Consider the following 13967-nt stretch of genomic DNA (forward strand, 5'->3'; position numbering starts at 1 on the left):
TTGATATTGCTGCAGTACTTTTGACCAAAGCACTTAATCTGAATTGCCTCAGCTAGCATTCTGCTGTGCAAATTGAAAATATGTAAAACAGAGGGATGCCCAAATGAAGATGTCTGTTAAGCAAATATTATGCATATATTTTTCAGGGAATGAAGAGTCCTTGTTTCTCAGTTGTTGAGCAGAATAATTCACCGCTGTGAATCACCGCATGGAGCCCATTTGGAAATTCAGATGTGTACCAAAATTCAAATGATCTAGTAGTGCAGCAATCCTTGCAGATATTGCTACACTTGTGGGGTGTGTGAAATTGGTTGGAGATCCCTGAATGTCCAAAAACAACAAGATAGGGAACATCTGTAATGATGGGAACAGACAGATCTGTGCTGCCTGCACTCCGTGCTCATCTAACATAGGAACTGGGGTATACGTTGATAATCACTGCATTCCATCTCCCTTTTATGACCATTATACACCCGTGTCCTCGACCGCAGTCTTTAAAACAAACTCTGAAAGGACGGTGAGAAAGGGGAAACAGACTGGGTCGATCAAGGAGGGATTTGGGGGATTAATGATACTAATATCGTCGTCTGAGCCTGACGTGCCTTCACTGCACCCCGCTCATCGGTTGAGCAGCTGTTTAACCTGTTCTGTGGGACCGGTCTTCAGGTCCAGACAGTACTCAGATTAAGCTCAGGGATGAAGAATGAAAAAAAATTAAAGGGCTGTGCTGGTTTTCTGTAATTTTTGTCAAATTACGCTCAATAAACGTTCTTTTTTACCGCGCAGTGTTTGGGACGTTGTATCCAGGGATCCTCGGCTGGCAGGATTGCCTGGGTTTACACTGTAAATTGCTCGGCGGGTTGTTTTTAATGGGATTATAATGACAGTTATGGTTTACAAGAATTGATGTTTGTGACTTTTATGAGGTGCGAGTGAAGGGGCGGACCTAGGCCGGGTCGTAAAGGCAGGAGGAATTTTAATTGGTGGAAGCTGTGGCCGGTTTGCAGGGAGCGGTCTTTGTTCTGGCCTCTCTCGCTGGGCTTCTGTTGTGCTCCTTAAAGGGCCCAGGGCTGATTTAAAATCTGTGAGATCCCCCCCCCCCTCCCCCCTGTACCCACCCTACCTTCCCACAATTTAATGGTGGACTTCTAGACTGGAAAAGGGCTGCACATTTAATTTGTTCCATTTCTGTTTAATCAAGGCTGTTGCTTCTCTCTGAAATTGTTGTATTGGACAGAGGAGTCACACAGAGGCAGTCTTATCTCACTGTGTTCACTTCTTACTTATTTAGTCACATATATATTTTCAGAATGCTAAACTTGCTTCTTAAACAAAGCAAATAAATTTCCATTCATTTTTTTCTTTCAATGGAGAAAACATGTTATGGTCTCCCTAAAGAAATGACAAGATATGAAAAAATTTTTTGAGACTGAATGCTTTAATTCCAGGTATCTTTAAACATTTACATGCACAATGCTTTGGATTGCCCAGTTGGCCTTTCAGAAAAGGCCAAAGGTAAAGTATATACAGCTGCACTACTGGTAAAAAAGAAAAATGGTGGCACTTGGCACTGCCTGTTCATGTGTAAAGAATGTTTCTGCTAGCAACTAAAGGGAGTCAGTGTGGTTCTGTCTTGCTGGATGTGTGTAAATCTGAAACATCTAGAATGTTCTCTCTTTGGTGCCTCTCAGGAGGTGACCCTTAAGGCTTTGATCAGTGACAGATCAAACTAGTGGAGGGAGACTGCCCACAACCTCATCACCTGACCTGCTCTATATACTATCACTCTGAAACAAAAAAAAAAGACATGGTGTTCAGAAGGTGCCCAAAATATATGCTAAAATATGCGCTAAAAATGGATATGAAAGTAAAAAATACAAACTTGTATGACGGGGGAAGTGCAGACACGGCCTCCCATGGTGCATGCTGGGTAATGGCTGTCAGTGTTCTGTGATGTCACATTCTTCTCTGTGTTGCATAGCAGGGGACTGGGACGGGTCTGCCAGCTGTGATAAGGAGTGCCGTCTGACGTGCACGTCACAGACTTCAGGGTTTTAATCTCCCATACGACTGCCCCCCTGTCAATCAGCTGATGGGCTCATTTGCATGCTCCTCCCCCAAAACATACACGTCTCCTCCTCTTGTACCCCATCAAACCCTGCTGTGCCCCTGCGGGGATCTGACCATCTCCAGACAGGTCAAGGTCTGAATCGGCTCCTTAAACAAGGCCGCATGTGGCCTCACCTTAGATTATTATATATTTCTCTGAATAATTAAATACAGATGATTTTGGACTTGTAGTGTTCACCTGACTGGCTAAAACCTAGTTATGAATATAATGATCTTGATGGTACAGATTATACAAAAGCAGGAGGAATCTTAAACACTCAGCTATACTGATAGAAGAATCAACCCCATGTAGAGATAACACACTGGGACATTCCCATGCTACTACTGAGCCACTCTTTTACTAACTGTAACTGTACTGCTGTTTAAAAACTCTTCTTGTATGAACAAAGACGTATGCTTATAGCAATAAATTTGAGCTCATTTAAAAATATGTAATATATCACTCAACTGAATACAATACCTCATAATTAATTAAAAATTGAATTTGTCTGCAGTGTATGCCATTTTATACTAATCGCCGAAGCAGCTAGCATGTAAAATATTTTCAGAAAATAAAAAATAGTGCAGTCAAGCTAACATGGAAAACACAAACTTCTGCAGTGTTATGATAACTCTTATGTCCAGTAAAAGAAGTACAGCTGAGAAACTGAGTGTTCTACAGCCTGCACTGTGTAAGAGCCTGTGAAGAAATAAGGAGGCATCACACCATGAAACCGAACGCAAACAGTCAGGTTAAAACAGTGCTTATTACCATGGAAACACTCAAAAATAACTAACAGGAGTCAAGCTATGATTTTATGTTTTAATTTAGTTATGGACATGGACTAGACTACTACTTTATAGTTCGAACAGAATCGGGAATTTGCATAGTGATATTGAAATGATTGATGTGAGACTTGTTGACTTTAGTTTATTTAATAAAGGATTGTATACAAATATTGAGCAGTTCTATGTACAGTACTATACTTGATGACCTTAGCTAAGGACGTTTCTTAATTAGAGAAAACTGTGAAACGTTTACATCTATTCACATGAAATGTTTAAAATCAAATGTCAAACATAAACATCTATTTTATCCCTTCATTTGAAATTCTGCTACAAGAATCAGTATTATAAGGATTGTGTAAGAGTTTAGATTCTTATAAGTTATTATAACTTCCTTAAATAAATTAATCAAGGCACTTTTGATTAATATTTTATAATATTAGTATGTCAATAATTGTGTAACAACTTTGTATTTGGCTTATATTTTCATACAAGACCAAAATGTTGAGTCTGCATCTTGTGCTTGGCATCCAGTTAATTCAAATGATACTGTTTTTATGACTGCAGCCGGAACTTGCTAACTGATTCTACTGTGCCAATCAGTTTCTCTGTGCTTTCTTTAAATAGAGCTTAAGATTCTCTGTTCCAAGGTGCAGCACAGGACAGATGGGAAGCAGCTGGAGAAAAACCCATATTTTGATTAATACCATGCATAGTGAAATCTCATTAAACAAAATCGATAGAAGAAAGACAGTCCACAAACACAGAAAAGGAAGACCCCCAGCTGGAGGTCTTCCTTTAGCTGGAAAACATATGGTATTCAGCATATGTGGGGTTTTTGTAAAAGTAACAACATTGTGCAAAGCCCTAGTGCATTCTGGGTAAGACCTCCATCAGTCACCATGCAGGGCTAAGTCACGCATTCAGCCCATCACCTTGTCCTCCCTCATGATTTAGTCCGGGATTACAGCTAATCAGGGCCTGTGAAATACCTACTCTGATATATGTGGGGTGAACAGCCATTTTTGAACAATTTTATTTATGCCTCACAAAGTAGAAACAGAATAGTAAGTTAGCCCACAGTGGGTTTCTACAGAACTAAAAAGCAAAACATTTACAGATGCTTCACACTCATGACCAATCTATCTTCTTTCTGTACATCTGTACTCTGCCTCATTTATAAGTCGTTTTGGATAAAAGTGCCAAATGAATAAATGTAAATGTAAATGTACTTTCAAATGGATTGTTTTGGACTGCATTAAGCAATAGTTTCCCACTGCATGCAGACAGTGCATATATAGATTTGGAAACCGCTTGGTGTGTAAATAAACATTTAATAAACCACATATTAAATTAAAACAAAAAAATTTAATTATTAACTATTCGGACCCTTCAGATAAATCTCCCCAAAAACATTTTTTAATAAAAGAACATGCAGTAAGAAAGCAATGTTGTTGTTGTTGTTGTGCAATTCACAGTCAGGCCTATGAGGAAGAGAGCAATCTGAGCTGAGCCGAGCCACTGCAACGGTACAGTGAGTGACGGAGCGCACAAGCGAGAACACTGTCAACGTTCAACTGCAAAAAAAGAGGAAGCGGTCCTTCTGGGGACAGGTTGCGGGCGTCAGAGGTGAGACGCTGGGCAGGGCATCCCAGGTGAAGACGGAGCACGGAGCGTAACCCAACACACGCGCTATCACGCCGCTGCGGCTAACGCCAACAAACTGTGACAACCTTGCAAAAACAAGGACACAGTTGAGATGGAGTCATGTGGAGGGGGATTGGGGGGGTGGGGGTATGGCGGCTCTGAGGGTACTGTGAACCATGGTGGTTTGTGTCTGCTCTGGAAGGAAGGGGTGTAGGGGGGGGTGGGGGGGTGTGGCTGGTAGGGGGTCTGCTGACTCTGGCTGACCCTGTTAGGAACACCACGGCCTTTGATTACTGAACCCTGTCATTCAGATAGCAAAATGTTTAGTCAAGAGGTGCCAACGGGGCTCTAGCAGTTACAGCCAATGGGAGCGTGGGGTAGTGTGCAGTGTGCTGTGCAGGGCTCACCCCCCCCCCCCGGACCCATAGGATGTACAATCATCATTACTCCTCTGGCTACACTGGAAGAGCCTGTCAGATTGCAGCAGCTGCAATCCCCTTACAGTGGGATGTACCCTCATTTACAGGCTTCAGGGGGAGAGCTGGGAAGGCAGTAGCAGGTGGGGCTTCTTCAAGTACAGGCCTCTTCACTCTTCAGTACTCCTTCACTGATCATATACTACAGGGTAAGCCTGTAATATTCCAATACAAGAGGATATTTTGTACTGGTTTTGAACAAAGTAACAAACACATGACAGGAAAATAAGCTCTCATGTTTGGTATCACTGCAATAACTGTGGGTCTGCATGAGCTCTTTAAAAATTTCACCCTCATCAATTCACATGATTATTGCCTTTTTCAGAGTCACCAAGGCCAAAAACTGTTTAGAATGATATTTAAAATAATTTAAAGTTTTAAATACTTTGATGTCACCCAATATCTTCAGTGTCTCAGGGTCATTATAGCAACAATTCATATGTTTAAGCAGTTTTAAAGCATTTCATTTTGTTGGGGATTCAACAGACGTATGATACCGTGGACGAATTACAAAAAAAAGTATATTGTCCACTAGATGGCAACACTGAGTTTTGTGACCCACATTCTCTCACTCTTCCCTCCAGTAAATAATGCAAGCCTTCAGACATGAAAATCTTTGATAGAAAATATAGGCTCATATAATAGGACACATGGGATCTATACTTACACTGACTGGAAGTATAGAATACAGTTCAATTTTGCCAGTACATACACACAAAATCTAGATAGAAAATGAATTATGAATTAATTTTTTAAATTATTATTAAATGAAAAGCAGCCCTTCCATTCTTCTTTTTTATGTTCAATTGTATACATTTGTGACACGTTTTAAAAAAGAATGTTAGCATTTACATATCGCTGTTTATCATCTGTTCCTCATTTTCTCACTTTGTGTCACGCGCAAGCATGTGAGCGTTAATTTACATTCAACCAAACATACAATGTGTGTATGTGTGTGTGTGTGTACGCATGGGTGCATGCGTGTGTTCTCCCAAATTGCCTTTCAAAGTCGTCAGCGTTTTAAATAAAGCAGACCCGTATTTGAACATTTTTGAGTCGTGTTTCGGTGGTGCGTCTGTCACGGGCTGAGGATAAACTTGCGGTGCCACAACGTTGCGAGTGCCGTCATCACTCCCGGCAGCCCCTTCCTACCCGGCCCCTGCAGACTCTCAGTCACCATTGTGATTGGTAGACTAAACAGCGCAAATATTCACCAGAGCCCAGGCCAACACCGTCCAACCATTAAAAAACACGAGGACATTCAGAAAGGAAGCAAACTTCTGAACCCCGCCGCCCCCCCCCCCCCCACCCCTCCAAATGCTATCTGAACTGACGTGCCCCTGACATCCTCGGTTGACTACATGTGCAGTTTTGCGGAAAAGTACACTGTCAAAGACACGATTAAAACTGAGGCTGGGAACTATGGCATTGGTTGGTTGTCATTTCTAAGGATTTGTGCTCTGTAGCTATTGAGGAGTGGCGGGTAAAATTAACTTGGAAAACAGTGTATTCCAGTTTGCACATTATTAGTGGGCTCAAGTCCGGAAGGCTGGTGACAAAGTGAAGCCAGCACTTTCTGCAGCGATCCACATCCCACCCACTATCTATCCACAATCTGGCTGATGAACTTCTACCGTCTTCCAAGTTGATAACAAGACTCTTGGGTCTTGGCACTAATCAAGGCAGGGGAAGATAGCAGACAAAGGTTGGTGGATGAAGAAATGGCTTTTTTTCCCCCCCGCTTTTTCAATTCCTCTTATCTGTATTACACTCTGGGGGAGTCAGGGTCCCTAATAGCTTGTGTGGGGGAAGCGCCTACATACCAGTACTTTGCATGAAATGTCCGTATAAATCATACAGAGCCATAGCTTCCATGTTCCTCCAATCCTGGAATAAAAAGGGAAAAGCAACACAGTTGCAAACCACTTTAAACAAAATCCTCCGCTGTCTTTTTTTTTCCCTGCACATTTTTTTTTGTGCGTCACACTTACTCCAATAGATCCTAATGGGCCGTATTTGTTAATATCAGGGATTTGTCCTTTTTTTCTTTGCCCTTAATCATATTTACAGGGGCTTTATCCAGGGATCCAGTTCAAAGCCCGAAATGTGGCCCCTCTGACCAATGAAATCGCAGCCTCAGCATGCTGGGAGAGGGGGCTAAAACAGTGCAGCCACTCACGAGAAAAATATTTATGATGTGTTTAAGGAACCCCAACAACAGTGTTGGTTTCCTCTGGAAATGAGAGAGCCAGGACGGTGGGCAGCAGAGCCAATCAGAGACTGCGGCCCCCGCTAATCTGCCCAGCGTGCTCGCCGCCAAGGAAAAATGGCCTCCTTGATTTGTGGATGCGTTCCACACTGGCGAGATACTTTGTTAAAATGTGAAAGAAAACAAATTAAAGTCGAATGTTCTGCGCACGATGCGAGGTAAAAATAGAAGCTCTAAAAATATTTACTGAGAAATATCGCACCTCGGAGCAGGGCTTGACGTAATTGAAAAGGCAGTAGGGGGCTGATTTCGGTTTTGCGAACAGCCGTGCGCAGTGATAGAGCAATGACAGGGCCGCTGGTGGAGCGGGGAGGTGAGGCGTCCCTCTCCTGGATCTGCAGGGTCTTTGCACTCACTCCAAGCGTGAGATAAGGGGAGCCGTCCCGTCAGCACGCCACTGTAGACACCACGCCTGTCACTCCTCACAGGTCCGCACCCAGCCTGGTACCTCAGCAGAGACATCACCCACAGGCATTCCACACACAGACACACACACACACACAGACACACACACGCACACACACACACACACACACACACACACATACACATACACATGGCCAGAAGTCTGTCACGGAGAGGTGACACTCACATCCACATATGCACGCACACACACAGACCAACATCCCCATGCCACACACAAATGCATGTACACACACATACATGCACATATTCACACAGCACACATTCTCATGCACTCACACACCTACACATCACACGTCTCTCCCCCCCAAATCACACACACACACACACACACACACACACACACACACACACACACACACACACACACACAAGCAGCCATGTGAAAACTAAGGCCAGAAGCAGACACTAACTCCTAAAGAGAATCATCATTATGTAATTAAAGCAATCTCTAATAATGCTTTGTCACTTCCTACAATAGCTCTTAATGTTCCCTGGTAGATCCCATTAGGCGGCTGTCCAGCCTGAGACAGGGTTGGGGGAGAGAGGCTGTGTCCTGACTCCTCGGTCTCAGCAAGCTAATTCTTTTTAATTACGCCTCTTAAAGTTCAAGGTGTTGCTTATTATCAAGGCTTAGCAGAGGAAGGTACAAGGGGGCTTGTAAAGAATCAGAGTGGAGGCTGATTTTGTGCAAGAGATCCACACTCCAGAGTTCACTTCATTGCTGTCTGCATCCTGAGTCATCTCCTCCGTGGGAAAACTCAAACACTACATAATTCTGACAGCTCATAACAGAATGCACATTTAACCTTAAACTCTATCTGGAGCAACCAAAGCATTAGTCAGCCTGTGGAATTTATTAACACTCTCCAGCCTGACCACAGCAAAGGACTGGAGTAGTTCGTAATTACTCGGATGATTACTTTGTGAGGAGAAACAATATCGGGTTAGAACAGGCGCCATATCGATGGATTTTAAAAAAAGAGCACCGGTGCGCCAATACACATCAACTAAGCACTCCCAATCCCCATTGGCCATCCCAGCTCTTGTAAATGTCAAGGAGACTCGGCGGAGATGTCGTCCGCGGGGGGAAAATAGACACATAAACGGAGTGTTAAACTCTTAAGGGTCATGAAGGTTTAAAATGAAGAAAAAAAACTTTAACACCATTTTTCTTCCCAGGTTTTACCTTGGTGCACAAAAGTAAATATTTAAGTGAGTTGCGGTAAACATTTCTAAATCATTTTTGGTGCTCGGAATACACATACCGTACGGGAGCTTTGAGAACGGACCAGATTTAAAGCAGTACTTTCGCCTTTTTCGCTGTGTATTTGAAGTGTGACAGGGGAACCGCGGGGCGATTTACTCTCACACACAGGAAAGTGCCTCAATCTTGAGAATTTTTTTGTTTGAGGCTGCAGTTGCCAGCACTTGTCACGGCTTTTTCCATTCCTTATAACGGTTACTGATTGCACAAGGACCGAGGCGCAGTTAAAAGTGTCTCGAAGAGCGCAGTGCCGTTCCTTCATCTTTCACGCAGATAACACAGTTCAGACGTTTTTCATGCGAAAAGCATAGAACACAGTGACACGCTGGCAAAATGCCTTTACTGGCCAAATCCGCGTTGATTAAAATTTTGTATGCAATGTGAAATACAGAAATGAAAACTGAAAACCGTTCTCTTACACAACACAGAGCCTATAGAAGATACTCAGGTAGCATTACATTTACATTTACAATTATTCATTTAGCAGACGCTTTTATCCAAAGCGACTTACAATACGAGGAATACATTCAAGCTACAGTATGAAAGGAGGCCTTGTAGTAGGTGCGAAGTGCTAAGGGAACTGTAAGGGATAAAGCAAGACAATGCAGACAGAAAGGTGAACCGATAAGTGCTATAAGATAAAGTGCAACAGAATAAGGTGAGGGGTAGAAATGTTAGTATGTTAGGTAAGAAAGTGAGTTCGGAAGAGGTGAGTCTTCAAGAGATTCTTGAAGATAGAGAGGTAGCAGTTCTACCTTTGAACAGCAGCAAAACAAAAGAGATTTTAAAATCCTGTAAAAAACTGTAATAAAAAAGAGAAAACTTCATATTAATTTCAGGAAGCAAATGTATACAGTCTTGAGGTGAAAAAATAAAACCCCATCAAGAATATGTTATTTTTATGTGGGCTTTAACATAAATATACATTTTTAAGTACATATACTTATTTATCTGATAGTCCATGCAATCCAGTGACTTGTGAGGGGGGCGAGAGGGGGGAATAAAGTTCTTGTGGCCCCTTGCTATAGTGCAGCTATCTCTAGCACCCAGGATGCTGCTGGGCTTTGGTGGAGCCAGAGTTCTGCCCATCCATCATTCTTATCAGGCAGTCTGTCGGGATGGGAGTCCCTGGTTGTGGGGCCTGCTGCACTGGACGGGCTAGCTGGGAGCGGGGCTCTGGGACCGGCACAGACAGAGAGGAGCAATACAGTGATAAGCCGCGATACAAACAAAAACAACCGTCCCCGTTTCAGGACATCAAAGCCACCATTTAGATTTTGGCGCAGAGGAGAAAGAAAAATGTATAATTGCTCCATAAATGACCCTCCAGCTGGGCCAGGAATTTGAAATCTTTTAGAGATAGAATATTTACTTGGGGAAAAAACAGAAAAAACAACCTTCCTACAGAAAAAATACAACAAGAAAAATGCTTGAGCATTCCCAACAATATGTTTATCCTCAAGCATGTTTTTTTCTCAGTTTTAAGAAGACTGTTATCAAAGGTGAGGAGGCTGTGAGGAGTCCCAAAATACTAGCAATATGTACTGATAACCACGTGTACAAGGGCATTAGTTAAAGCTACTGTCCTGTAGCACTGTCGTGCATGGAATTCATAATACTGAGATGATGACATAATTGCAGAGAGTAAAACAGTGTGGCTTCAAGTGGCATATCAAGATTGTTAATGGTGGTAATGAGAGGACCTCAGGTCGACACAAACATAGCCAAAGTGTAGTGGGATGCTGTGCCAAACTTTGCGCTTCTAAGTGTATTTAATTTGAAAGAGTATTACATACATACAACATACTGTCATAAAGCAGCTACCCCCCCCCCCCCCCCCCCCCCCTGCCTTGAAAGAATCTGATTTCGATGGCTGTAAAGGGAATAGCTAGCTGAATTCTCATCTAATTAATGTCTAATTCTTCTTATCTCTATTCCTTTTAGGACAAGATGGCCGAAAAGCAATATTTAACTCAATCACTGCCTCTCTGAAAAGAGTGGCCATTCATCATGGAAAAAAAAAAACATGCTCAGACCCATCTAAATGACGAGAGATGACTAAGAGTCCTTAAGCCTGCAATGAAATAAAAGGCCCATCTAATGGCTTCCAGAACTATTGAAGTTGGTTTATTATGAAAGCCACTGTGAGCTGGACAGACAGGAGAAAACACAATGTCATTACTGTACTGGTGAAGATTACATTTAAATAACATTAAAGTAAAGCTTCCCTCTTGTGCTTCCAATCTGCTCTGTGCCTCCCATAATTCCTTTTGGCACAAACCAGACGTGTCACTTTGAAGCCACGCAACAGCATCAGAGCCACGCATGTCTAATGTGTTGGGGAACAGGAGCCCGAAATGTGAGTATCCTCTAAATTAGAGCAGAAAGTCAGAGTGTGTCTACGAGGAAATCAGCAATGCTACACAGAATACTTTGTAACAGAACAGAAGATAACAGAGTAAAATTTGTCTTCTGCCACTGATGCAACATAAGAAAATTTCCCAACAAACAACGGTCCATAACATTTACATTTATGTTTATATTCAGTCACTCGGCAGACTCTCTTATCCAGTGACTTCTATGACGTTCTATGGAGCAAATCTACAGCATTTATATATATATTATTTTTTTTATTTAACTTCATTATTTTTTTATTTAAGGTATTAACAAGTATTTAACAATTTAACAAGTATTTAATCAAATTTGGCAGAAAAAGGTTTGTCCATAACTGTCCAGACCCACCATATGGCAGACATGACTTTAATGGATTAATACATTTCTTAGGAAATTACACTGCAGTGCAAAACTGATAAACTGATAATCTGATAAAATCATAATCAATAGAGGTTTTGGGAGACATATAATGGATACATACTGGTGCTGATTACATACTGTCTACACATGAATAAGGCCTGTGATTTGCACTTACTCAGCTATGTCAAAAACCTCTGCTAAACAGGATACTTCTTTTAGTTTAAACCTTTTTTCATACAGAGCATACACATCATTCATGAAATATATAAATTCTATGAGGATTACACAGGATTACAGTGTATAAATAATTGGTGTAGGTATTAATGATAAACACACTCTCTTCTAAGGATAATGGATATGAATTTAACTTCTTTAAGCTCTTGTAATAAACCAAATTTCTCATTTAGCATTAATAACAGATAACTAAGGCTAAAACCATTCTCTGGTGATTCTTCCATATTGTATCTATCTCTATAAATATTGTTCAGAGAATTTGGGGTCGGGCTAAATATTGTCCACAGCAAACTAAACGTAGTAACAACAGCATTAACATATCACAGAATGACAGCATGAGGGCCATATAACTTGCCAAATAGGGCCATAGAAATGTAATTTCAACTATAGAGATGTCATTTTATGAATGCATGAACAATGGAGAAGTCACTAAAATTGAGACTAGCGTTGCCAACAAACTTCAGGTGTTACTAGGGGTTACAGTGAGGTCTCTCGAAGTCCCCCCGTCTTGTTTCGGCAGCCTCTAATCCCAGTTGCTTAATTTGTCACTGAATTGGAAAGTTGTATCTCAAATTTTGCCAAGAGTCTTATTCGTAAAACTCTACATGACATGTGGATAACCGTCGACATTAAGCAACATCTAACATCAATGGCATCAGGTATAAATCCAGGACGGAGCACCAAAAATGTGGAACAATGGCTAGTTAAAACAGGTTTGCCAGATGTGGCAAGGTGCCTTTGAGTGGAGAGACAGATTTATGGCTTTTTCTTTAATGAGGTAACATCCTTTTCACTCATATACTTTTAAGAACATTTTTCTACCACATGTGAAGAAACAGGAAACAGTAGTTTAGAAGGCAAGGGAGAAAGAAATAACCTGAATTGTCTCCAGAACCTTGAGCGTCCACGTGAACAGCACAAGCTGACAATGACTGGGAATCACAGAAGTTTCACATAGAATTCAGAATACCTCGTGATTGGTGATTATTGAATTCTTTGAGACCTGTGTACTTCTAATGTAGGGAATGACTTATCTATCAGCTGCCAAGTGGTTCTTTCCAAAAAGGCAATTAGCTCGCACAGTAGAATATCACATAAATGGAAAGGCCCTGAATTGTTTTGTTATAGCAGTGGGCCGACCCTTTATGAGCTGTTAACATGAATGAAACAAAGTATTAAAACAGAGTAGGTAACGGAGGATTTGTGGAGCAGCACTCAGGGGGCAGACGAACACAGGGGTAGATTGTACTATCGCCTGAGAGCCAGTCCGGCACTCTTTAACTCTTCTGCTGCTCTCGGACTCTCAGACTTTTTTAACAATGTTTGAACAGTGCTGAAGGACCCTCGTTAAGCAGAAAAGCCCTGTGACATGAATGGGTGTTGTTTCCTTTTTTTCTGAAAAAAAAGAAAAAAACTTTCACCACAGAAGTCAAGGCGATCGAGACCGGCGAAACTCAAAATTGAATTTCCGCAAAAGTGATGTAATCTGGTGCTCTGGGTCAGTCAGTGATGTTATTATCTCGATTTCGGGTTCATTAATTCAGCCCCGAGCTGCCCGATGACAGGGTTTCCACCTTGTCCCAGCTGTCTCGACTTGCCAGCTGATTTAGGAGGGCTCCCTGCCTTGGTATGTAAACCATTTGCTGCAGGAATGTATAAGCAAGCCATAAAAATAGGATTTGGGCAGAGACACACAAGACAGATCGTGCCATAAAACAATGCATCCATCGCCATCACAGAGAGCGAACTGCATTTCTCACCGGAGGCGGTGAGGCCACGGACCCACGGTTCACACAACAACAGACCATAGATTTTAAGGGGGCATGTTTAAAGCTGAGAATGGATTATTCGGCCAGAACAGTTTAATCCTCTTCACAAATAAACTACATGTAAAGTATGACCCTCAAGAGGCAATTACTTTCCACGCTAGAGAAATCAGTGATTGGGCTTTCAAGCTGGGTCCTGCTCGCTAAACTCGACACATGCAGCCATTGGCCGACCT

This window comes from Megalops cyprinoides, chromosome 3, assembly GCF_013368585.1.
Source record: "Megalops cyprinoides isolate fMegCyp1 chromosome 3, fMegCyp1.pri, whole genome shotgun sequence".
Taxonomy (NCBI): domain Eukaryota; kingdom Metazoa; phylum Chordata; class Actinopteri; order Elopiformes; family Megalopidae; genus Megalops; species Megalops cyprinoides.